The sequence below is a fragment of the Scyliorhinus torazame genome, chromosome 2, assembly GCF_047496885.1.
Source record: "Scyliorhinus torazame isolate Kashiwa2021f chromosome 2, sScyTor2.1, whole genome shotgun sequence".
NCBI lineage: Eukaryota > Metazoa > Chordata > Chondrichthyes > Carcharhiniformes > Scyliorhinidae > Scyliorhinus > Scyliorhinus torazame.
The window spans coordinates 99,226,534-99,253,119 of NC_092708.1; the positions used below are offsets into that span (position 1 = coordinate 99,226,534).

A 26,586-nucleotide genomic window follows, 5' to 3' on the forward strand; every position below is an offset into this window, starting at 1 on the left:
GTCCAGGATGAGTTGATTCTTTCCGGGGGTGGGGGATAGGTGTGGGGGGGGGTGGTGGCGAACCATGTGCATATGTTCTGGGTTTGTCCAAGGTTGAGGGAGTTTTGGAAGGGATTTTCGGATGTAATGTCAAAGAATTTGGGGATAGAGGTTGTTGTGTTATGTACTCTGGGATAACACAGGCTGCAACTGGATGCAGCTTTAACCAAAAATTACTCCAAACCTTGAAGTTAATTCAATCTAATTTATTGAACCAATAGCTTAGTTCTCTATGGGTTCAACTCTCTGCTAACCCAAGTGTGGTTACTCTGTCTGACTGAACCAGTAAGAAGTCTTACAACACCAGGTTAAAGTCCAACAGGTTTGTTTCGATGTCACTAGCTTTCAGAGCGCTGCTCCTTCCTCAGGTGAATGAAGAGGTATGTTCCAGAAACATATATATAGACAGATTCAAAGATGCCAGACAATGCTTGGAATACGAGCATCAGCAGGTGATTAAATCTTTACAGGTCCAGAGATGGGGTAACCCCAGGTTAAAGAGGTGTGAATTGTGTCAAGCCAGGACAGTTGGTAGGATTTTGCAGGCCAGATGGTGGGGGGCGAATGTAATGCGTCATGAATCCCAGGTCCCGGTTGAGGCCGCACTCGTGTGCGGAACTTGGCTTTAAGTTTCTGCTCGGCGATTCTGCGTTGTCGCGCGTCCTGAAGGCCGCCTTGGAGAACGCTTACCCGGAGATCAGAGGTTGAATGCCCTTGACTGCTGAAGTGTTCCCCGACTGGAAGGGAACATTCCTGCCTGGTGATTGTCGTGCGATGTCCGTTCATTCTTTGTCGCAGCGTCTGCATGGTCTCGCCAATGTACCACGCTTCGGGACATCCTTTCCTGCAGCATATGAGGTAGACAACGTTGGCCGAGTCGCACGAGTATGTACCGCATACCTGGTGGGTGGTGTTCGCACGTGTAATGGTAGTATCCATGTCGATGATCTGGTTCGTCTTGCAGAGATTGCCATGGCAGGGTTGTGTGGTGTCGTGGTCACTGTTCTGAAGGCTGGGTAGTTTGCTGCAAACAATGGTTTGTTTGAGGTTGCGCGGTTGTTTGAAGGCAAGTAGTGGGGGTGTGGGGATGACCTTGGCAAGATGTTCTCCTTCATCGATGACGTGTTGAAGGCTGTGAAGAAGATGTTGTAGTCTCTCCGCTCCGGGGAAGTACTGGACGATGAAGGGTATTCTGTCCGGCATTCTGGATCACAACGTCTTCACCTTCGACAACAAGTTCTTCATCCAGACGCACGGAACATCCATTGGGACCAAATTCGCACCCCAGTACGCCAACACCTTCATGCACAAGTTTGAACAAGACCTACTCACTGCACAGGACCTTCAACCGACGTTATACACCAGATACATCGATGACATTTTTTTCCTTTGGACCCACGGCGAAGAATCACTGAAACGACTGCACAATGACATTAATAAGTTCCATCCAACCATCAGACTCACCATGGACTGCTCTCCAAAATCAGTTGCACTCTTGGATACACTCGTCTCCATCAAGGACGGTCACCTCAGCACTTCGCTTTACCGCAAACCCACGGATAACCTCACGACGCTCCACTTCTCCAGCTTCCACCCTAAACACATTAAAGAAGCCATCCCCTATGGACAAGCGCTCCGTATACACAGGATCTGTTCAGACGAGGAGGAGCGTAACAGACATATGCAGACGTTGAAAGATGCCCTCGTACGAACGGGATCGACAGTTCCAACGCGCCACAGCACAAAAACACACCGACCTCCTCAGAAGACAAACGCAGGACACAACCGACAGAATACCCTTCGTCGTCCAGTACTTCCCCGGAGCGGAGAGACTACGACATCTTCTTCACAGTCTTCAACACGTCATCGATGAAGATGAATATCTTGCCAAGGTCATCCCCACACCCCCACTACTTGCCTTCAAACAACCGCGCAACCTCAAACAAACCATTGTTTGCAGCAAACTACCCAGCCTTCAGAACAGCTACCACGACACCACATGACCCTGCCATGGCAATCTCTGCAAGACGTGCCAGATTATCGACATGGATACCACCATTACACGTGAGAACACCACCCACCAGGTACGGGGTACATACTCCTGCGACTCGGCCAACGTTGTCTACCTCATACGCTGCAGGAAAGGATGTCCCGAAGCGTGGTACATTGGCGAGACCATGCAGACGCTGCGACAACGAATGAATGGACATCGCGCGACAATCACCAGGCAGGAATGTTCCATTCCAGTCGGGGAACACTACAGCAGTCAAGGGCATTCAGCCTCTGATCTCCGGGTAAGTGTTCTCCAAGGCGGCCTTCAGGACGCGCGACAACGCAGAATCGCCGAGCAGAAACTTATAGCCAAGTTCCGCTCACATGAGTGCGGCCTCAACCGGGACCTGGGATTCATGTCGCATTACATTCATCCCCCACCATCTGGCCTGCAAAATCCTACCAACTGTCCTGGCTTGACACAATTCACACCTCTTTAACCTGGGGTTACCCCATCTCTGGAACTGTAAAGATTTAATCACCTGCTGATGCTCGTATTCCAAGCATTGTCTGACATCTTTGAATCTGTCTATATATATATGTTTCTGGAACATACCTCTTCATTCACCTGAGGAAGGAGCAGCGCTCCGAAAGCTAGTGACATCGAAACAAACATGTTGGACTTTAACCTGGTGTTGTAAGACTTCTTACTGTGCTCACCCCAGTCCAACGCCGGCATCTCCACATCATGACTGAACCAGACTACCTCTTAGCCACGTGCTGGAGGTGTGATACTGTAAATACACCCTGACTCACTCTGTAGATGTTCATTAGTGGAAAGAGACGCAGTGTGAGCGCCCCGTGCCTTTTATAGTGAGATACCACCCATGAGTGTCCTGCCTGCTCATTGGTCATGTTCTGTTCTCTGTGTTCATCAGCTGCCTGTCCATATATCATTATCTGCATGTCTCTATATCATGACATCTCCCCTTTTTAAAAAATGTTTTGTTGGCATATGGGAACGTACTTACATGTGGTGGCATATATTAACATATTTACAAGCGGTGGCATATGTGAACGTATTTACTATGTGAAGACAGCTGTCTAATGTGAGAAAACAGAACATAGCAAACAAAACAAATGTTCATAAGTCCAGTCTCTGGGGCTTGCGTCTGATCCTTGTCGACCGCCGGAGAGGTGGTGGTGGGAACGATGGCGCCTTGACAGGCGGGATGGAAGCCTGACTGGTGGCCTCGTAGTTCGAGGTATCAGGAGGTGGCAAAACAACGGACGGAAACTGAGAAGAAAGCGGTTGTGGGCAGGCAACTTTGCGCAGTGCCCGATTGTTTCGTCGCACAACAGAACGATCAGCCATACGTACAACATACGAGCGGGGCGCAGCCTGTCGAACAACGACAGATGGGGCAGACCAGCCCCCCTCCGGTATCTTGATCCTGACAGTGTCTGCCGGGGATAACATGGGCAAATCGGTGGCATGAACATCATAGCCCTGCTTTTGCTGGTTTCGGAGCTGCTACACCTTCTGCAGCACCGGAAAGTGATCCAGGTTAGGCAAGTGTATAGCTGCTAGTGTCGTCCGCAGGTCTCTGTTCGTCAGGAGTTGAGCCGGCGACATGCCAGTGGACAGTGGGGTCACCCTGTATGCAAGCGCGCGAGGTAGATGTCAGAAGCAGAATCCGCGGCCTTGCAGATAAGCTGTTTCACAATGTACACCCCTTTTTCAACCTTCCCATTGGACTGCGGATGGTGTGGGCTGGAAGTGACATGTTTGAAATGGTATGACTTGGCAAACAGAGACCACTCGTGGCTGTTGAAGCACGGGCCATTGTCACTCATGACAGTGAGTGGGATACCATGCCTGGAGAAAGTCTCCTTACAGGCCTTGAAGACGGTCCGAGATCTGAGGTCTGAGAGCTTCACGACTTCAGGGCAATTGGAGAAATAGTCAATAATCAACACGTAGTCACGACCATTCGCACGAAAGAGGTCGATGCCAACCTTGGACCACGGGGAGGTCTCGATTTCATGCTGCTGAAGCGTCTCATTGCTCTGCGCTGGCTGGAAGCGTTGACAGGTCGCACAGTTGAGGACCATGTTTGAGATGTCCTGGCTAATACCGGGCCAATAGACAGCCTTCTCGACGCCCAGGTGTCCCTCATGGATTTGGTGGAGCACCAAGCTCTGGAGACTGTGTGGAATGACAATCCGGTCCAGCTTGAGGAGGATACGATCTATCACCGTCAGGTCGTACTTTACATTGTAAAATTGAGGGCACTGCCCTTTCTGCCAGCCATTGGCGAGTTGGTGCTTGACATGCTGCAAGAGGGGGTCTTTGGCTGTCTCCTCGCGGATACGAACCACCTTCTCATCAGACGCCGGGATGGTGCTAGCACACAGCTGCACCTGTGATTCAATCTGCTGGATGATTTCCAGCGGTTCACTCGGCAATGTGATGGAGCGGGACAATGCATCAGCGATGATGAGCTCCTTTCCAGGCGTGTACACAAAGTCAAAGTCGTACCGTATGAGTTTGAGGAGGATGCGCTGCAACCGAGGCATCATGTCGTTCAGGTCCTTGTGGATAACGTGGACCAGAGGCCTATGATCCGTCTCAACAGTGAATGTCGGCAGGCCGTAGACATAGTCGTGAAACTTGAGAATGCCAGTGAGAAGACCCAGGCATTCCTTTTTGATTTGCGCATACCTTGTTTCGGTGGGCGTCATGGCCCTCGATGCGTCGGCTACTGGTGCCCAGGATGAAGTGTCATCGTGTTGAAGAAGCACCGCCGATGCCATCCTGGCTCGCATCTGTAGAGATCTTCGTCTCCCTGTCTGGGTCGAAAAATGCCAAGGCAGGTGCAGTGGTGAGCTTGGCTTTCAGCTCCAACCACTCTGCCTGATGTGCTGCCTTCCACTCAAAGGCAGTGGACTTTATCACGAGGTTTCGTTGAGCCGTGGTGTGTGAAGCCAGGTTTGGGATGAACTTGCCCAGAAAATTAACCATGCCCAGGAAGCGCAACACCGCCTTCTTGCCTTCAGGGACCTTCATGGCTTCGATGGCCTTGACCTTGTCTCTGTCGGGGCACACGCCCTGCTGAGAGATCTGGTCTCCTAGGAACTTGCGTGTCGACATGCCAAAGCAACATTTGGACCTGTTCAGCTTCAGGCCATTGGCATGGACATGGCGGAATACCTGCTGGAGACAGGAAACATGCTCTTCAGGGGTCGTGGACCATTTGATGATGTCGTCCACGTACACACGAACCCCTTCAATGCCCTCCATCATCTGCTCCATGATGCGATGGAAGATCTCCGATGCCGAGACAATGCCAAACGGCATGCGATTATAGCAGTATCTGCCAAACGGTGTGTTGAAGGTGCAGAGCCTTCTGCTGGACTCATCCAGCTGGATTTGCCAAAATCCATGTGACGCATCTAACTTGGTGAAAAAATGTGCGTGTGCCATCTCACTGGTGAGTTCCTCCCGCTTCGGGATGGGTTAGTATTCACGCATTATATTCTTATTGAGATCCTTGGGACCAATGCAGATGCGCAGGTCTCCCGAACGCTTTCTAACACATACCATCGAGCTGACCCAGTCAGTCGGTTCGGTTCCCTTGGAAATGATACCCTGTTGCTGAAGATCCTTGAGCTGTGCCTTCAGGTGCTCCCTCAGCGGAGTCGGGACCTGGCGTGGTGTGTGGACCACTGGCTTGGCATCCGGTCATAACAATCTTTTATCAATATGGCAGCGTGCCCAACCCGTCGAACACCTCCAGATACTGAGCGAGGATGTCGCTCAGTATCTGGATGTGTGGGCAGCACGGTAGCACAAGTGATTAACAATGTGGCTACACAGCGCCAGGGTCCCAGGTTCGATTCCCCACTGGGTCACTGTCTGTGCGGAGACTGCACGTTCTGCCTGTATCTGCGTGGGTTTCCTCCGGGTGCTCCGGTTTCCTCCCACAGTCCAAAGACGTGCAGGTTCGGTGGATTGGCCATGCTAAATTGTCCTTCGTGTCCAAAAGGTTAGGAGGGGTTATTGGGTTACGGAGATAGGGTGGAAGCGAGGGCTTAAGTGGGCCGGTGCAGACTCGATGGGCCGAATTGCCGCCTTCTGCACTGTCTGTTCTATGTTCAATGCCGGCCTGAAGATTCACATTGGAGGATGTCGTTGTGTAAACCTGCTACACGAGGTTCAACTGCTTGCAGGCATGCACGCCAAGTAGGGATGCCCTGTGTGGCTTGACAATTTCAAAACTTAACCGTGCAAGGATGCTCCGGTTGGAGACGAGTAGATGGCAGGGTCCCAGTGCCGTGAGGGCATTTCCGTTACAGTCCAGGAGCCTGCAGGCTGCGAGAAGGACCTTGGGGCTTTTTGATGCGTTTGAAATCTGCCTGTGAGAGGAGGTTGAAAAAACACCTGTGTCCAGCTTAAACTGGATGGAGCAGTGGTTGACCTGCATCACCGCACTCCATTTGTCCGCAGAATCCACAGCGAGGATGGATTGACTTTGTGAGAGTTGGATGTGGCATATTCACATTTGGTAATGGTGCCCACACAGTAGGCATTCTTTTTCTGGATCCGTTGTGCTGCCAGGATCAGAATCCTGTAATCGTTGTTGCACACTCTGAACGCGCCATTGTTGGAAGTGGGAGCACTGGCCCCTGACTGGTGGTGAAGACCTGCACAAGGCTGCATAGTGTCCAGGCTTCCCGCAGTTTAAACATCGCCTGCCTCTTGCAGGGCAGTGTTTTTTTAAGTGGGCGTTGCCGCAGTTTGAGCACATCATGACGTCGGCTTCCTGACGCTCCGCGCGTCGTCGCACATGCGCAGTGCGGGTGTCGGCCGCTTCGTTGTCCCGTTCGCATCGCGCATACGTGAGGCCCTGGGAAAAGCATGCGAAATGGCCGCTTTCATCAATGCTGAGGCGCTGCGTCCGGGAAATGGCCTGCACACTCTCTGCCTCGTGGGAGGCAAGTTTCTCATTTTCAGCCGATTTGTACAGGGCACAGCGATTTTTAGCATGCTCATGCACTGTGCATGTTTCAATCACGACTGGCAGGGTCATATGCTTGATTTTCAGTAGCTGCTCCCTCAGAGGATCAGAGTGAACTCCAAAAATGATTTGGTCTCTGATCATGGAGTCAGCAATATCACCAAAGTTGTAGGACAGCGCTTGCAGGCGGAGGTTAGTTAAGAAGGAGTTGAAAGATTCATCTTTACCTTGTAGACGCTGTCTGAATATGTAGCGCTCGAAGATTTCATTGGTGTCCACTTCACAGTGACTGTCAAACTTGTCCAGGATGGTCTGAAACTTTGCCTTGTCCTGGCCTTCGGTGAAGTGAAAAGAGTTGAAGAGTTTGATGGCTTGATCACCCGCAGTTGAGAGGAGAAGCGCGATCTTCCTTGCATCAGACGCACCCACGAGGTCTGAAGCTTCGATGTACAGCAGAAACTTTTGCTTGAATGTCCACCAGTTGGCACTGAGATTGCCAGAGATCCTGAGCTGGTGAGGAGCCTGAATCTTCTCCATGGTGCCAGGATACATTCACTGGTCGTCACGGAACGGACTGAGGTAAACCACCTAGATTAAGCAGTCACCTGGTAGCATGTTGTGTTATGTTTTCTGGGATAACACAGGCTGCAACTGGATGCAGCTTTAACCAAAAGATACTCCAGACCTTGAAGTTTGTTCAATCTGATTTATTGAACCAGCAGCACAGTTCTCTGAGTTCGACTCTCTGCCAACCTAAGTGTGGTTACTCTGTCTGACTGAACCAGGCTCTTAGCCACGTGCTGGAGTTCTGATACGTAAATACATCCTGACTCGCTCTGTAGATGTTCATCAGTGGAAAGAGGCAGAGTGTGAGCGCCTCGTGCCTTTTATAGTGAGATACCACCCCTGAGTGTCCTGCCTGCTTATTGATCATGTCCTGTTCTCTGTGTTCATTAGCTGCCTGCCTGTGCCTGTCTGTATGTCATTATCTGCATGTCTGCATATCATGACAAAGGTAGCTTTGAGTCTGGAGGTGGCAATATTTGGAGTGTCGGAGGATCCGGGAGTAGAGGTGGGAGAGAAACCGATGTCTTGGCCTTTGACTCCCTGATAACCCAGAGACAGATTTTGTTGTGTTGTCTGGTCTCGGAGCCGCCAAAGGCAGAGGTATGGTGAGTGATTTAGCAGAGTTCCTGCATTTGTAGAAGATCAGATTTGCCATTCGCGGGGGCGGACCTTGAGGTGGTAGCTGTTTCTAAACTTCTTTAAGGAGTATTGATTCATCGGGGGGGGGGGGGGGCTTTGTTGTGTTTGAATGGGGGAGGGGGGCAAACTGAGTAGAGGGGTAGAGGGGCGTTGGTCGGGGGTGGGGGAGGTGCAGGGAGTGTGGCATTTGTTACATGTTGCTGCGGTTAGCTTGGTATTTTTATGATTATTTCCGTGAATGAAATGTTTTTTTTAAAAAACATATTATTGGGCAAGATTTAAGTAATTTAATCCATCCGCTGAGAGTTAAAATTAGGCCCTTTCTGCTTTCACCTTGGAACAGAATGAAATTTGGACTTGTGTCCTTCGTAGCTCATGAAATAACATTAGCAGGGACCATGGCGCAGAGACACGGATCTAAAATTTAAATATGTGTTACATTCAACTTGGAGACTGATAGCTTTTAAGAAGAAATTTGAACTTTCAGTGACTGACTGCAAGGATTACACAAGATTTCAAGTGTTAAGACTTTTGCTGAAACAAATGCAACACTGATTAAACATTATTTTTGTAGGCAAGTTATACTTTAAACTACAGAAAAGAACCTCCTCCATCTCATTGTTCACACTGTCAAAAATCCCACATAGCAGCTGTACTTTACATTGTTTCTTTATTGGACATTTTATGCTCCAGGAATCAGTCCAAAGTGATTATTAACTCCTGCGGGCTTGATTCATGTATTTTCCATTTCCAGCCGGGCAACTCTTAATCCCAGAACTGACTTTTATGATGAGGCACATATTGGATATACTTCCCTCTAACCAAACTAGTTGAATCTTCCAGTCTTGTTTAAATCCTGACAAACCCGATCTCTTCAGTCTGGGAGCAGGCCCCTGCCCATGTTTCATGTGGTGACTGTCAGGTGACAGGGCCAGCATTTTCTCTGCTTAACATTTAGCACTAGCTGCTTCTGTCCTTATGTCCCCTCTCTTTCTTGAAGACTGCCTTGTTTCTGTCAGGTTCAGTCACATCTTATTTTTACATTTTTGAACTGTACATAAGGATAGATGAGACGGTTACAGTTTACATGTTGTTCCATTTCGGCACCCCCCCAACTTCCCCTCTTCTGTTGTTTCCGTATCTTATCCTAGGTCCTTTATTTCAGTGGATGGTTGTTTGTCTGTGGGCAGTGCCCTCCTCCCTTCCCTCTCCCTGGTGCTTAGCCTCCCCTTCCTTCTTTTCTACTCTTCACCTCCTGTTATCTGCTTGTCTTTTGGGGGTTCTTCTGAACCCCGTGTCGGTCTTTCTCCCTGCCCCTTGGTGTTTCCACCCGTCCCCCCACCCACTCTTGTTCCTCTCTGCTTTCTGTGGTTCTAGTGCCAATCCCCCCTCCCCACTCTATCAGTTCTTGGTTTCGAACAGGTCTTGTAATGGTTTGGTGAATGACCCCCACACTTTATGGAAGCCATCTTCACACCCTCGGATAGTATACTTGATCTTCTCCAGGTGGAGAAATTTCTATAGGTTTGTCAGCCGGTCTGCAGCTGTGGATGGTGCTGCTGATCTGTCACCATAAGTAACTCATCATGCATGCATGTACTCTCTAAATCAACAAAAGTCACAAGTCTTTCATCCAATAATAATGATCTTTATTGTCACAAGCTGGCATACATTAACATTGGAATGAAGTTACTGTGAAAAGCCCCTAGTCGCCACATTTCGGCGCCTGTTCGGGTACACAGATGGAGACTTCAGAATGTCCAAATTACCTAACAGCACATCATTCGGGACATCTGTGGGAGGAAACTGGAGCACACGAGGAAACCCATGTAGACATGGGGAGAACGTGCAGACTCCACACAGACAGTGACCCAAGCCGGGAATCGAATCTGGGATCCTGGAGCTGTGAAGCAACAGTGCTAACCACTGTGCTACTGTGCCGCCCGTGTGACAACCTTCAGTGCCATCTTTATTACAATTAGGCTGCCAAAGTACAGGCTGACTCTTGTGCAGTAATCACTGTCCCCTCTGCACATGGATCAAGGCTCTGGTTAAGAACCCTCTAATGCAGAGCACATCTACAATGTGAGCCATGCTGCCAGAAGCAACATTATCGAGCAAACAGTTCCACGCTCCAGCAATGTTCCTGCTGTGTGATCCATTGTGGGGGAGCTTTGCAGTACAACTTTGAATGGATATTCAGATATGTTGGCATCTGATACATGTTGCACAACTTTGCCATCAAAACTGCCCATCTCTGGTTAAATTCACAGGGTTGGACTTCCGGTGGCTTTTGCGAGCAGGTCGGCCGCATCGAGAAGAGCTCCCGCTGGTGGCCACTATTTGCGGCGCTTTTGGGGGTTTCCCTGATTCTTCGCTCTCCCCACAATTATTGGTGGCCTTTGGGGCCATCCCGGGTAGCAAGCGGGGCAGTTTGAAAACCGACGAGGAACCCCGCGCGGGTGTCGGGCGGCTGGTGCTGAGCCGTCGGGCCCAGGGCGCGCGGAGGTCGGAGCAGCGGGGGCGAAGCTAAATGGAGGCCGAGGCGGCAGGCCCGAAGCCAGGGCGCGATGTGGGTGAGATGTCCCATATCGGATGGTTCCCGCCTAGAATGTGGTGAGAAGATTGAAGTCCGGTCCCAGGGAAATTCTGGAGGAATACAAAAAGGAAAAGAAAGAAGTTTTAAAGAAATTTGATGAAAGTTTTTTTCCCCTTTTTTTTGAAGGAAGGAAGAGAAAAATTTTGTTTCTGTTTTTTCTATTAAAGAAAAAAGAGGGGGAAAAAAGATTGAAGAAGAAAGGAAGGGTGAAAAAAAAGGAAAAATAATAAGCCGTTAAAGGGTGCAAAGGAGGAAAGGCGGGTTCGCCGTTGAATGAGAGGACGAGCAAAAGTGCTGACAAGATGGCGGATGCCGGACCGCATGGTGGGGCTGCACTACTTACGGTGGAGAAGATGACCAAGGTGAAGGCGTTGGAGCTGGAAAAGCAGTTTGCGAGGCACATGGCGGCTTTGAGGAAGGAGATGGCGGTCGCATTGAAGTAATTGGTGGAGGAGGCAATCGCCCCGGTGAGGGTAGCTGTGGCAAAGACATCTGAGGTGAGAGAGCAGGGCGAGAAGATGAAGGAAGTGGAGGAGGCCGTGTCGCAGCACAGCGACCAGTTCACCTCAATGGGGGATGAGCTGCAGAGGGTGGTGGGGGTCAACAGAGGACCCCGAGCAAAGCTCGAGGACTTGGAGAACCGCTCGAGGCGGCACAAACTGAGAATTGTGGGCTTGCCCGAAGGGGCAGAGGGTCGAAGGCCAACAGAGTACATCGCTAAGAGGTTGACGGAGCTTATGGGAGAGGGGGAGAACCCCTCCCGGTACAAACTGGACCGAGCTCATCAATCGTTAAGGCCGAAGCCCAAAGTGAATGAACCGCCAAGAGCAGTAATTATCTGCTTCCATAAGTACTGCATGAAGGAGAAGGTGTTAAGCTGGGCGAAGCAGAAGCGCGAGGTGCAGTGGGATGGTGCTGGAGTTCGGATCTACCAGGACCTGACGGTGGAGTTGGCAAAAAGACGAGTGGCGTTCGGGCGAGTGAAGGCGGCACTGTACAAAAAGAGGGTGTGATTTGGTATGGTATACCCGGCGAAGCTAAGGGTGACGTATAATGCCAAAGACTTTTATTTTGAGACAGCAGAGGCGGCTGGGGTGTTCGTGAGGGCAGAAGGCTTGGGACAGACGTGAGGAACGAAGTTGGAAGAGAGATTGTGGACTGTGATTGGGGAGCTGGAAAATGTATAAATGCTATAACTTTCCTTTTACTGACGTGTATTGTAATTTAATTCTCTTCACATTGTTACAGAGTTCAAGTTATTGGTTGGGTTGATTGGCATTCTGTGTTGCGTCGGTTATATCTTATTTTAGTGAACTGTATGGGTTGGATTGTTGTTTTTGTTTTTTCTTCCTCTGGGACTGGGTGGGAGGGGACGGTATATCTTGGCTGAGGGAACCACCCACGCTAGCTAACTAAAGTCGGCTAGTGAACAGAGGTGAGGTGAGAGGAGGGCTGCGGACATTGGAGCCTGGTTAGCAGGTTTTGATGGGAAAATCGACTGGGAGCAGAGCATAGTGGGAAAGACAGTAGAACAGCAATGGCAGGAGTTTCTGGGAGTAATTGAGGACACAGTACAGAGGTTCATCCCAAAGAAAAGAAAGGTTATCAGAGGGGGGATTAGGCAGCCATGGCTGACAAAGGAAGTTAGGGAATGCATCAAAGCAAAAGAGAAAGCCTATAATGTGGCAAAGAGTAGTGGGAAGTCAGAAGATTGGGAAGGCTACAAAAACAAGCAGAGGATAACAAAGAGAGAAATAAGGAAAGAGAGGATCAAATATGACGGTAGGCTAGCCAGTAACATTAGGAATGATAGTAAAAGTTTCATAGAACATAGAAAATACAGCACAGAACAGGCCCTTCGGCCCACGATGTTGTGCCGAACCTTTGTCCTAGATTAATCATAGATTATCATTGAATTTACAGTGCAGAAGGAGGCCATTCGGCCCTTTGAGTCTGCACCGGCTCTTCGAAAGAGCACCCTACCCAAACTCAACACCTCCACCCAACACCAAGGGCAATTTGGACATTAAGGGCAATTTATCATTGGCCAATTCACCTAACCCGCACATCTTTGGAATGTGGGAGGAAACCGGAGCACCCGGAGGAAACCCACGCAGCCACGGGGAGGACGTGCAGACTCCGCACAGTCAGTGACCCAAGCCGGAATCAAACCTGGGACCCTGGAGCTGTGAAGCAATTGTGCTATCCACAATGCTACCGTGCTGCCCTTGAGAACAAATAAATCTACACTATATCATTAAACCGTAATCCATGTACCTATCCAATAGCTGCTTGAAGGTCCCTAATGTTTCCGACTCAACTACTTCCACAGGCAGTGCATTCCATGCCCCCACTACTCTCTGGGTAAAGAACCTACCTCTGATATCCTTCCTATATCTTCCACCTTTCACCTTAAATTTATGTCCCGTTGTAATGGTTTGTTCCACCCGGGGAAAAAGTCTCTGACTGTCTACTCTATCTATTCCCCTGATCATCTTATAAACCTCTATCAAGTCGCCCCTCATCCTTCTCCGTTCTAATGAGAAAAGGCCTAGCACCCTCAACCTTTTCTCGTAAGACCTACTCTCCATTCCAGGCAACATCCTGGTAAATCTTCTTTGCACCTTTTCCAAAGCTTCCACATCCTTCCTAAAATGAGGCGGCCAGAACTGTACACAGTACTCCAAATGTGGCCTTACCAAAGTTTTGTACAGTTGCATCATCACCTCACGGCTCTTAAATTCAATCCCTCTGTTAATGAACGCGAGCACACCATAGGCCTTCTTCACAGCTCTATCCACTTCAGTGGCAACTTTCAAAGATGTATGAACATAGACCCCAAGATCTCTCTGCTCCTCCACATTGCCAAGAACTCTACCATTAACCCTGTATTCCACATTCATATTTGTCCTTCCAAAATGGACAACCTCACACTTTTCAGGGTTAAACTCCATCTGCCACTTCTCAGCCCAGCTCTGCATCCTATCTATGTCTCTTTGCAGCCGACAACAGCCCTCCTTACTATCCACAACTCCACCAATCTTCGTATCGTCTGCAAATTTACTGACCCACCCTTCAACTCCCTCATCCAAGTCATTAATGAAAATCACAAACAGCAGAGGACCCAGAACTGATCCCTGCGGTACGCCACTGGTAACTGGGATCCAGGCTGAATATTTGCCATCCACCACCACTCTCTGACTTCTATCGGTTAGCCAGTTCGTTATCCAACTGGCCAAATTTCCCACTATCCCATGCCTCCGTACTTTCTGCATAAGCCTACCATGGGGAACTTTATCAAATGCCTTACTAAAATCCATGTACACTACATCCACTGCTTTACCTTCATCCACATGCTTGGTCACCTCCTCAAAGAATTCAATAAGATTTGTAAGGCAAGACCTACCCCTCAGAAATCCGTGCTGACTATCCCTAATCAAGCAGTGTCTTTCCAGATGCTCAGAAATCCTATCCTTCAGTACCCTTTCCATTACTTTGCCTACCACCGAAGTAAGACTAACTGGCCTGTAATTCCCAGGGTTATCCCTAGTCCCTTTTTTGAACAGGGGCACGACATTCGCCACTCTCCAATCCCCTGGTACCACCCCTGTTGACAGTGAGGACGAAAAGATCATTGCCAACGGCTCTGCAATTTCATCTCTTGCTTCCCATAGAATCCTTGGATATATCCCGTCAGGCCCGGGGGACTTGTCTATCCTCAAGTTTTTCAAAATGCCCAACACATCTTCCTTCCTAACAAGTATTTCCTCGAGCTTACCAATCTGTTTCACACTGTCCTCTCCAACAATATCGCCCCTCTCATTTGTAAATACAGAAGAAAAGTACTCGTTCAAGACCTCTCCTATCTCTTCAGACTCAATACACAATCTCCCGCTACTGTCCTTGATCGGACCTACCCTCGCTCTCGTCATTCTCATATTTCTCACATATGTGTAAAAGGCCTTGGGGGTTTTCCTTGATCCTACCCGCCAAAGATTGTTCATGCCCTCTCTTAGCTCTCCTAATCCCTTTCTTCAGTTCCCTCCTGGCTATCTTGTATCCCTCCAATGCCCTGTCTGAACCTTGTTTCCTCAGCCTTACATAAGTCACCTTTTTCCTCTTAACAAGACATTCAATCTCTCTTGTCAACCATGGTTCCCTCACTCGACCATCTCTTCCCTGCCTGACAGGGACATACATATCAAGGACACGTAGCACCTGTTCCTTGAACAAGTTCCACATTTCACTTGTGTCCTTCCCTGTCAGCCTATGTTCCCAACTTATGCACTTCAATTCTTGTCTGAAGATACATACTTTAAATACATTAAAAACAAACGGGAGGCAAAAGTTGACATTGGGCCACTCCAAAATGACGCTGGTAATTTTGTGATGGGAGACGAGGAAATAGCTGAGGAACTAAATAAGTACTTTGCGTCAGTCTTCACAGTAGAAGACATGAGTAATATCCCAACAATTCCGGAGAGTCAGGGGGCAGAGTTGAATATGGTAGCCATCACAAAGGAGAAAGTGCTAGAGAAACTAAAAGGTCTAAAGATTGATAAATCTCCGGGCCCAGATGGGCTACATCCTAGAGTTCTAAAGGAGATAGCTGAAGAAATAGTGGAGGCGTTAGTTATGATCTTTCAAAAGTCACTGGAGTCAGGGAAAGTCCCAGAGGATTGGAAAATCGCTGTTGTAACCCCCCTGTTCAAGAAGGGAACAAGGAAAAAGATGGAAAATTATAGGCCAATTAGCCTAACCTCGGTTGTTGGCAAGATTCTAGAATCCATTGTTAAGGATGAGATTTCTAAGTTCTTGGAAGTGCAGGGTCGGATTAGGACAAGTCAGCATGGATCTAGTAAGGGGAGGTCGTGCCTGACAAATCTGTTAGAGTTCTTTGAAGAGATAACAAATAGGTTAGACCAAGGAGAGCCAATGGATGTTACCTATCTTGACTTCCAAAAGGCCTTTGATAAGGTGCCTCACGGGAGACTGCTGAGTAAAATAAGGGCCCATGGTATTCGAGGCAAGGTACTAACATGGATGGACGATTGGCTGTCAGGCAGAAGGCAGAGAGTTGGGATAAAAGGTTCTTTTTCGGAATGGCAACCGGTGACGAGTGGTGTCCCGCAGGGTTCAGTGTTGGGGCCACAGTTGTTCTCCTTATATATGAACGATCTAGATGACTGGACTGGGGGCATTCTGGCTAAGTTTGCCGATGATACAAAGATAGGTGGAGGGGCAGGTAGTATGGAGGAGGTGGGGAGGCTGCAGAAAGATTTAGACAGTTTAGGAGAGTGGTCCAAGAAATGGCTGATGAAATTCAACGTGGGCAAGTGCGAGGTCTTGCACTTTGGAAAAAAGAATAGAGGCATGGACTATTTTCTAAACGGTGACAAAATTCATAATGCTGAAGTGCAAAGGGACTTGGGAGTCCTAGTCCAGGATTCTCTAAAGGTAAACTTGCAGGTTGAGTCCGTAATTAAGAAAGCAAATGCAATGTTGTCACTTATCTCAAGAGGCTTGGAATATAAAAGCAGGGATGTACTTCTGAAGCTTTATAAAGCATTAGTTAGGCCCCATTTAGAATACTGTGAGCAATTTTGGGCCCCACACCTCAGGAAGGACATACTGGCACTGGAACGGGTCCAGCGGAGATTAACACGGATGATCCTAGGAATGGTAGGCCTAACATACGATGAACGTCAGGATCCTGGGATTATATTCATTGGAGTTTAGGAGGTTGAGGGGAGATCTAATAGAAACTTACAAGATAATGAATGGCTTAGATAGGGTGGATGTAGGGAAGTTGTTTCCATTAGCAGGGGAGACTAGGACCCAGGGGCACAGCCTTAGAATAAAAGGGAGTCACTTTAGAACAGAGATGAGGAGAAATTTCTTCAGCCAGAGAGTGGTGGGTCTGTGGAATTCATTGGAGGCCGGGACGTTGAATGTCTTTAAGACAGAAGTTGATAAATTCTTGATTTCTCGAGGAATTAAGGGCTATGGAGAGAGAGCGGGTAAATGGAGTTGAAATCAGCCATGATTGAATGGTGGAGTGGACTCGATGGGCCGAATGGCCTTACTTCCGCTCCTATGTCTTATGGTCTTATTGATGCTGGGAGATGTTGTTTCGAGAGGAAATGTTGGGGGGTTTTTGGGAGGGGGGAAAGGGATTTGATGTTAATAATGGATCGGGGTGGGTCAGGCTCATGGGGCAGGGCCCGGTGGTATGATGATGGTAGATAAGAAGGGTGGGGGGGGTGAGAGACCCCCAGTTAGGATAGTCACGTGGAAGGTGAGGGGGTTAGGAGGTCCGGTCAAGGGTTCTTGCGCATCTTAAAAGTTTGAAAGCCGATATAGCAATGCTGCAGGAGACACATTTTAAGGGTGAAGGACCAGGTGAGACTTAAAAAGGGCTGCGTTAGTCAGGTGTTTCACTCTGGATTTGACGGCAGGGCTCGAGGGATAGCGGTAATGGTCCGCAAAAGAGTACGCTTCCAGATGGAGAAGGTGGTAGCAGATCAGGAGGGTAGATATGTGATTGTGACAGGGGCGCTGGAGGGGAGGTTAGTGGCGCTGTTAAGTGTATATGGTCCCAATTGGGACAATGTGGGATTCGCAAAGAAGGTGTTTGGGGTCACTCCCGACTTGGACACACACGAACTGATAGTGGGGGGGGGGACTGGAACTTGGTGCAGGAGCCAAAGTTGGACAGGTCACGGCTGCGCTCGCTGGTCCCATCAGGGGGGGGGGGGCAAAGGCGTTGGCTGGGCTCATGGTGGAATTGGGAGGGGTGGACCCTTGGAGGTTTCTGCACCTGAGGGAACGGGAGTACTCGTTTTTCTCAGCAGTCCAGAAGGTATACTCGCGGATCGACTTTTTCATGGTGGGGAAGGCTTTGCTGGCTGGGGTTAAGGAACACTGGGCAATTGCAGTGTCATCATGCTCCGCATTGGGTGGATATGGTACTGGAGAAGGGGGTAGCGCAGAGGCTGAGGTGGAAATTAGATGTGGGGCTTTTGGGGGACCAAGTGTTCTGTGACAAAATTGAAAAGGTAATTAAGGAATATGTAGGTTTCAACTGTACGGGCGAAGTGTCGAAGGCAGTTGTCTGGGAGGCTCTAAAGGCAGGGGTAAGGTGATTTGTTTAAGGCCGGGGTGGACAAAGAGGAGAGGTTGGAGTGGCAGAGGGTAATAGATGAGATGTTGGAGGTAGATAGGAGTTATGCAGAAGATGGGGACCCAGTGAAGCTGGGAAAGGAACTACAGGCGAGCTCCTGGCTATCTACCAGGAAGGTGGTGCGCCAACTGAGGCGAGCAAGGGTGCAGTTTACGAACATGGAGATAAGGCAGGGCGTATGTTAGCAGGTCAGCTCCAGAGGGAGGCAGCGGCAAGGGAAATTGTTCAGGTGAGGTTTAGGGCAGGGAAGTTGGTGGTGGCTTCGGATCTGATTAACAAGGTTTTTGAGGAATCTTATGAGAGGTTGTACAGGTCAGAGCCACCTGGGGAAATCCGTGAGATGCAGGAATTTCTAGATGGGTTGGAGTACCTGAGGTTAGGGGAGGGGGACAGGGCTACATTAGAAGGAGCGCTAGTGGAGCAGGAGATAAAGGATGCGATTGGGTGGATGCAGTCGGGGAAGGTGGCGGGGCCGAATGGGTTTCTGGCGGAATATTATAAAAAATTCAAGGATAAGCTGGCACCCCTGATGGTGGGGATGTTTGAAGAGGCGATCGGAAAGGGGGTGTTGCCACAAACTTTGGGGCAGGCATCGATTTCCCACTTTTCCGTGGTGGGGAAGGCTTTGCTGGCTGGGGTTAAGGGGTCGGAATACTCGGCAATTGCAGTGTCAGATCATGCTGCGCATTGGGTGGATATGGTACTGGAGAAGGGGGTAGTGTAGAGGCCGGGGTGGAAATTAGATGTGGGACTTTTGGGGGACCAAGTGTTCTGTGACAAAATTGAAAAGGTAATTAAGGAATATGTAGGTTTCAACTGTACGGTGAGGTGTCGAAGGCAGTTGTCTGGGAGGCTCTAAAGATGGTGGTGATGGGGGGGATGTGATTTCATTTAAGGCCAGGGTGGACAAAGAGGAGAGGTTGGAGCGGCATAGGGTAATAGATGAGATGTTGGAGGTAGATTGGAGTTATGCAGAAGATGGAGACCCAGCAAAGCTGGAAAAGAGGAAGGAACTACAGGCGAGCTTTGACCGACTATCTACCAGGAAGGCGGTGCGCCAACTGAGACGAGCAAGGGGGGCAGTTTACGAACATGGAGATAAGGCGATATGTTAGCAGGTCAGCTCCGGAGAGAAGAGGTTGTACAGGTCAGTGCCACTTGGGGGAGACCGTGAGATGCAGGAATTTCTAGATGTGTTGGAGTACCTGAGGTTCGGGGAGGGGGACAGGGCTACATTAGAAGGAGCGATAGTGCAGCAGGAGATAAAGGATGGGATTGGGAGGATGCAGTCGGGGAAGGTGACAGGGCCGGATGAGTTTCCGGTGTAATATTGTAAAAAATTCAAGGACTAGCTGGCACCCCTGATGGTGGGGATGTTTGAAGAGGCGATAGGGGAGGAGGTGTTGCCACAAACTTTGGGGCAGGCGCCTATTTCCCAGTTGCTAAAGAAAGATACGGATCCAACGGAGTGTGGGTCATTTAGGCCCATATTGCTTCTGAATGTGGACGCAAAAGTATTGGCGAAGGTACTGGCGGGTAGACTGGAGGAGGGCCTCCCGAAGGTGATAGGTGAAGATCAGACGGGGTTCGTGAGAGGGAGGCAGCCCTTTTCAAACGTTAGAAAGGTATTGAACATCGTAATGGCACCAGCAGAGGGGAAGGAAACAGAGGAAGTTGTGGCACTGGATGCTGAGAAGGCATTTGACCGGGTAGAATGGGAGTATTTGATGTCAGTTCTGGAGCGGTTTGGGATTGGACCAAGATTTGTGAACTGGGTAAAGCTACTATATAAGGAGCCGAGGCCGAGTGTCCGCACAAACAACATCAGCTTGAGAAACTTTTCTCTCCACCATGGGACTAGGGAGGGATGTCCTATGTCCCCCCCTGCTGTTTGCACTTGCGATTGAGCCGTTGGCCATCGCATTAACGAAGTTCGGGGGTATGGAAAGGAATACTGCGGGGGGCGGATAGAGAATAGGGTGTCCTTATATGCCGATGATTTGCTGTTATACGTGTCGGAACCGTGTTATACGTGTCGGAACCGAGTGTGTCGAAAGGGGGAATATTGGAGTGTTTGGGTCTTTCTCGGAGTACAAACTAAATCTAGACAAGAGTGAGTATTTTGTGGTGTCTCGGCCGGGGGTGGGGGCAGGGGTGGGGGGGCTGCCATTCCGTAGGGCAGGGATTCACTTTAGGTATCTAGGGGTGCAGGCTGCCCAGGAGTGGGAGGGGGGCTCCGCAGGTACAACATTTCTAATTTGGTGGGGAAAGTGAAAGCTGACCTCGCAAGGTGGGATGGTCTCCCTCTGTCACTGGCGGCTCGGGTACAGGCGGTTAAAATGAACGTGCTGCCATGATTTCTGTTTATTTTTCAATGCCTGCCGATTTTCCTGCCAAAGGCTTTTTTCAGAGAGATTGAGGGAAGGATTACTTTTCATATGGGGAGGGAAGGTGGCCAGAGTTAGAAAGATGCTGCTACAGAGAGTAAGGCAGCCAGAGGGTTTGGGTCTTCTGAACCTGGTGTTTTACTACTGGGCGGCGAATATGGAGAAGGTGCAGAGAGGGGTTGATTCTCAGTGTGTCAGAATGGAGGAGAGTTTGTGCAGGGGGTCGGGACTGAAAGCACTAGCAACAGCGCCGCTCCCGATAGCCCCGGGGAAGTACTCAGGGAGTTCGGTAATAATAGCTTCATTGAGAATTTTGAGGCAGTTTCGCCAACACTTCGGATTGGGGCAGGGTCAAGGGAAATGCCGATTCGGGGGAACCACAGATTTGAGCCAAGGAGGTGCGATGTTTTCAGAAATGGGAGGAGAAGGGGATTAAGACACTAAAAGATTTGTTTCTAAGGGGTCAGTTTGCAGGATTGAAGGAGCTGGCAGTATGGGCTGGATCAGGGGGAAATATTTAGATACATGCAGGTTCGAGATTTTGCCAGAAAGGAGATACAGAGCTTCCCGGTGGAGCCGGCCTCCACATTGCTGGGGGAGGTGCTGACGACAGGGGGACTGGAGAAAGGGGTAGTGTCAGCGGTTTACGCAAATATTTTGGAGAGGAGAAGGCACAACTGGAAGGGATCAAAGCAAAGTTAGAGGAAGCGTTGGGATAGGATATGGAGGAGGGGTTCTGGTGTGAGGTGCCCCGGAGAGTGAATGCACGGAGCACACCTCACGAGTGCGAGGATGAGCCGATTCTTTGAAGGAGTAGAAGATGTGTGTGAACGTTGCGGGGGGGGCCCACTAATCATGTTCATATGTTTCGGTCCTGTCCAAAGCCAGAGGATTACTGGAAGGAGGTTTTTAGGGTAATTTCTAAAATGGTGCACGTGAAACTGGACCCAGGCCCCCGGGTGGCCATATTCGGGGTGTCGGACCAGCCGGGGTTGGAAACTGGTGCGGAGGCAGATGTTGTAGCCTTCGCCTCGTTGATCGTCCGGAGGCGGATCCTGATGGGATGGAGGTCTTCAATGCTTAACCAATTCAGAACAAGGATCAATAAAGCCAATCCATTTTTGAATGACATATCGAAACATTAGAGCATGCATTCGAGGAAGTCATGAAGTAGGGGAAAGTAATTTAAGACTGTGTGGAAATTCTTCATGCAGAGAAATCAATGCATGGAGTAGTGGATATGAATATTTTGAAATAGTTGCGTTCTCTGCTGGTAGAACAAAGGATCTTTCCGGATGGATGAATTGTGGTAGGATGAATGCTCCTCCCATCCATTATTACCGCGTAAGTTTGTTTTTCTTATATTGGAGCAATACCGCCAGCAGGTTTTGTGTTCTCTTTTCCCCCCCGCCCCACACTCCTATTACAATAATGTAGATTATTGTATATTACAATGTATAATTGCCTAAGTAACGGTCCCCAAGGGACTCCATTAAGATGAAAGCAAATTACTGTGGCTCCTGGAATCTGAAACAAAACCAGAAAATACTGGACAGTCTCAGCAGGTCTGACAGCATCTGTGGAGAGAGAAGAGAGCTAACTTTTTGGGTCTGAATGACTGTGTCAAAGCTAGAAAGAACTGGAAATGGGGTCCGATTTATACTGTAGTGGGGAGGGGGGGCTGGATAGGGGGCCAGCGATAGGTGGAGATTGACAAAGATGTTGAGGACAGAAGACAAAAAGAATGTAAATGGGAGTGATTAAGGCCAAGAAGGGTGCTGATAGTGGCACATAAAGAGATTAGAATGTGAGAATGGCAGAGCAAAGTTAAGCAGTGTGTCAAAGAGCAATTAGGAACAGTTGGCCCAAATGGAGTCGGGGAAGGGGGAACAATGGTGAGGTAAAAACAGACCAATGGAAGAAATGAAAATGAATTGATAGAAATAAAAAGGGGATAAAGGTAGAGGAGAGAGTTCACAGTGAGGTGCGGGGATGATTTGGACACAACTGAGAACCCTGTTGACCACAGTGGCTGGGAGACCACGATTAAGGAAGACTGAAGACATGTCAGCACCGTTTTAGAAAATGGCATCATCAGAACAGATGCGACGGAGGCGAACGAACTGGGAGATTGGGATGGAGTCCTTGCAGGTTTTGGGGCAGGAAGAGCTGTAGTAGAAGTAGCTGTGGGAGTCAGTTGGTTTGTAGAATCTGGTCATCACTTGAAACCATTACCGTTAATGACAGCCCTCAGTACATGACTCACAACACAACAATTTTATTTTTTAGTTTCATATACAAATATTTAAATGAAAATTTTACTCATTGATTATCACTATTGATCTAACTATATAACTTAAATCTTGAATTTGATGTTTCGCCTTAGTACATTTATGTGGTGGCACACAGCCATACACAGGCCATAAAATTACATTTGGTTCAAATAACTGTGAACAATTGAGATAATTGTGCTGACCAGCTGAAACATCCTATTAACTAAATGTGAAGCAATCAAAAACCATTGTCACTCTCCGTTTCTAATTAGCAGTTAACATGCATCACATATTCATCGAAACAACTTGTTCACTTTGTTAAATCGATCAATCTGAAGCCACCATATATCTCCTTTTTAATTTAGAGTACCCAATTCTTTTTCCAATTAAGGGGCAATTTAGCATGGCCAATCCACTTACCCAATATATTTTTGGGTTGTGGGGGTGAGACCCACGCAAACTCAGGGAGAATGTACAAACTTTGTACGGACCATGACCTAGGGCCAGGATCGAACCCGGGTCCTCAGTGCCGTGAGGCAGCAGTGCTAACCACTGTGCCACCATGCCACCCACCAGCATCTACCTCAAAACAAAAGAATCAAATCCTTGAAATAAGCTTGGCATGCAGTCTTTGTCCAGCATTTCCTTATTAAGCTTGCAGTATAAAACTAAATTATGTTTGTATGACTGCTCATTACATAGGAATGTGGAGCCTGAGTTTTGCATTAGACCCAAGTTGAAAATTTTACCTGCATCTTCGATGCTGGTGTTTTCCAGCTACAAATTTCTTGTATATTTTCATGCCCAATGAATGTTGTTGTTTTCATTGTTTTCTGCAGAAATATAATTTCCTCAGTGTGATGTGGCAATATGGCAATCAGTCAGTTCATTTACAAAGAACAAAGGCCTGAATAATGAAGCAAAACAAAATATATAAAGATTGTTTAATTTCAGTTTAGAGCTATTGTTAAAATGTATAGCTGATTTTGAGATAAAAAGTTTTCAGTTGCACAGTGGAACTGTTTACACCAGGGCTGGAGGTGGATTATGAGGCAGTGATTTTGAGCTTGTAGAGTCATGAGTCATAGATGTTTACAGCATGGCCCTATGGCCCAGCTTTGTCCATGCCACCCAGTTTCTATCACTAAGCTAGTCCCACTTGCCTGCATTTGGCCCCATTCCCTCTATACTGTTGCTAACTTTTGGCTGGCTCTTAAATGTTGCCCGTTGTATCTTTGCTTAATTTGCTCTGTTTCTATAACCTTTGCTCTAGAGTTGCCAGGTATCTTTATGATACCGCCACGAGGTTCAAGTTCAAGTACTGATCAATAACTCAATACACCAGTTAGTAAGTTTCAAATCAAAACACATTTATTATACACAGTCAATCACTACTCATGCATAAAACTCTTCTTTCTAGACTATCTCTATACTATAGGCCTATACTTAGCTTTGGACTGGCCCACCAGGTCAGGGGAACAAATGGCCTTTCGTTCGGGTTCTGAATCTGCAGGCTTCAAAGCTGGTACGGACTAGTAGCTAGGAGCGCCTATCTCGTAGCGTGCGTTGGCTGGAGACTTACTTGGTTGGTGCAGCAACTTAGGCAGTTCACTGTCAAGGGTTGGTTCGATCTGCTGAGTGACCCTGCCAAGAAGGACGATTTGAACTTGGGGACTCTATTTTATAGCCCCCAGGGGCTTCCCGCCCCTTTGGGCGAACTCCGTACCTGGTTCCAAGTGATTGGACTACGTTCCGATCACTTGGATCGATTTCTCCAATACTGGAGTTGTTCCCTGATCGCTGGGCGGTCCCTGGGTGTCCGTTGGCCTTCCTTTGTCTTGGCTCCTGCTGGCGCCGAGCAGTCTGGCTTGACCTTATTCACCTTACATGTTTCAATTGTACCGGGGATCGTTCATTAGTATGTGAGTTTCAGTGCTGTCTGGGCTTTTGCAAGTTCTAATACACAGGATTTTTGCACTTGCTAGTTTTTCCTGGCTTGGCTGAATTTCCCTATAGTCTTTGCGGATCTCCATTTTTAGTTGGGAAGTGGCCAACCCAGGTGGCTACAATACCCACCCTGCCCATGTAACTGTCTAACTGCTTTTTAAAGGAAAAAATTGTACCGACCTCTACCCGTCCGTTCCAGATGCTCAACACCCTCTTTGTGAAAAAAATTCCCCTCTGGTCTCTTTTGTATCTCTCCCCTCTCCCCTTAAACCTATGCCCTCTAGTTCTAGATTCCTCTACCTTAGGGAAAAGATGTTGACCATCTACCTTATTTTCTGCTCCTCATTATTTTACAGACCTCTATAAGATCACCCCTAAGCCTCCTACGCTCCAGGGAAAAAAATGTCCCAACCTATCCAGCCTCTCTTAATAACTCAGCCCTGGTAGCATCCTCCTAAATCTCTTCTGCACTCGTTCTAGTTTACAATATCCTTCCTATAATAGGGTGACCAGAACTGAACACAGTATTCCATGTGTGTTGTTGCCAATGACTTGTACAACTTCAACAAGATGTCCCAACTCCTGTATTCAATATTCTGACCAAGAAAACCTAGCATGCTGAATGCTGCCTTCACCACTCTGTCCACCTGCGACTCCACCTTCAAGGAGCTATGAATCTGTACCCCTAGATCTCTTTGTTCTGTTACTCTCCCCAATTCCATACCATTAACTGATTAGGTCCTCCCCTGATTTGATCTACCAAACTGCATCACTTCATATTTCTCCAAATTAAACTCCATCTGCCATTCATCGGCCCACTGGCCCAATTGGTCAAGATCTTGTTGCAATCTAATATATCCTTCTTCACTATCCACTATGCCACCAATCTTGGTGTCAGCTGCAAACTTACTAACCATGCCTCCTACATTCTCATCTAAATCATTAATATATGTCATAAATAACAGTGGACCAACACCGATCCCTGAGGCACACCGCTGGTTACAGGCCTCCAGTTTGAAAAACAGCCCTCCACAACCACCTTTTGGTTTTGGTCGCCGAGCCAATTTTGTATCCAGTTGGCTACCTCAACCTGGATTCCGTGAGATTAAACCTTTTGCAACAACCTACCATACGGTAGGTGGAGTAGGCTGTATAGGTTTGGCTATGGTGACTGACCAATTGGTCATTGGTAACACAACTGTGGGAACGCGGGGGTTCCTCTTGAATGACTAGCACCAAAATCTTCAGGAACAAGTCGACATTGATAAATAAGAGAGAGAAGCATATGCTTTATCGTTGTTTGTCTCAACCTTTGATCTCTCTGTAAGAAGTCTTTTACAACACCAGGTTAATATCCTCCTAGCTCCTAAAGCTAGTGATTCAAAACAAGACCTGTTGGACTTTAACCTGGTGTTGTAAGACTTCTTTCTGTGCCCACCCCAGTCCAACGCCGGCATCTCCACATCATAGCTTTGATCTCTCTGACTGATAATATTCAGTTGTTCCTGGCTGAGCAGGTGTGACTTAAGGTTTGGTGAGATTTTCTTTTCTGAATAGACCTTTTGTTTGCGAGAAAGGAAGACTTTGGAAAAGAAGAATGAGGAAAAGAGCTGAGAAAAATAATTTTTGGGAAGCAGGAAGGAAGATTAAATCTGTTTAATAAATAGTGCAAGTGGGCGGTGGAGCAAAATGCTTTTTGTGACCTGAATTGAGAAGATATTTTCAGAGAGAACAAAGGAAGTTTCATATTTATTCAGGTTCGGATATGCCTAAATTGTATTACAAATATTTGGTGGGGTTTTCTCTGCAACCTGCCACGTGTTTTGTGATGGCCCGCCATCGGTTGGTGGTGAGATCTTCTGGCCCTGCTGTCGTCAACAAGATTTCCCGTTGAATGCACCGCTTACCTGAGGAAACCGGGGGGTGGGGGTGCACCGAT

The 26,586-nt window shown here is 48.3% G+C and overlaps 1 protein-coding gene across 8 annotated transcripts in view; it reads left to right on the forward strand.

Moving 5' to 3' along the window:
* The window catches only part of baz2ba (bromodomain adjacent to zinc finger domain, 2Ba), a 603,362-nt gene that overhangs the window by 371,476 nt on the left and 205,300 nt on the right, over positions 1 to 26,586 (forward strand). The gene's annotated exons all lie outside the window — the stretch shown is intronic.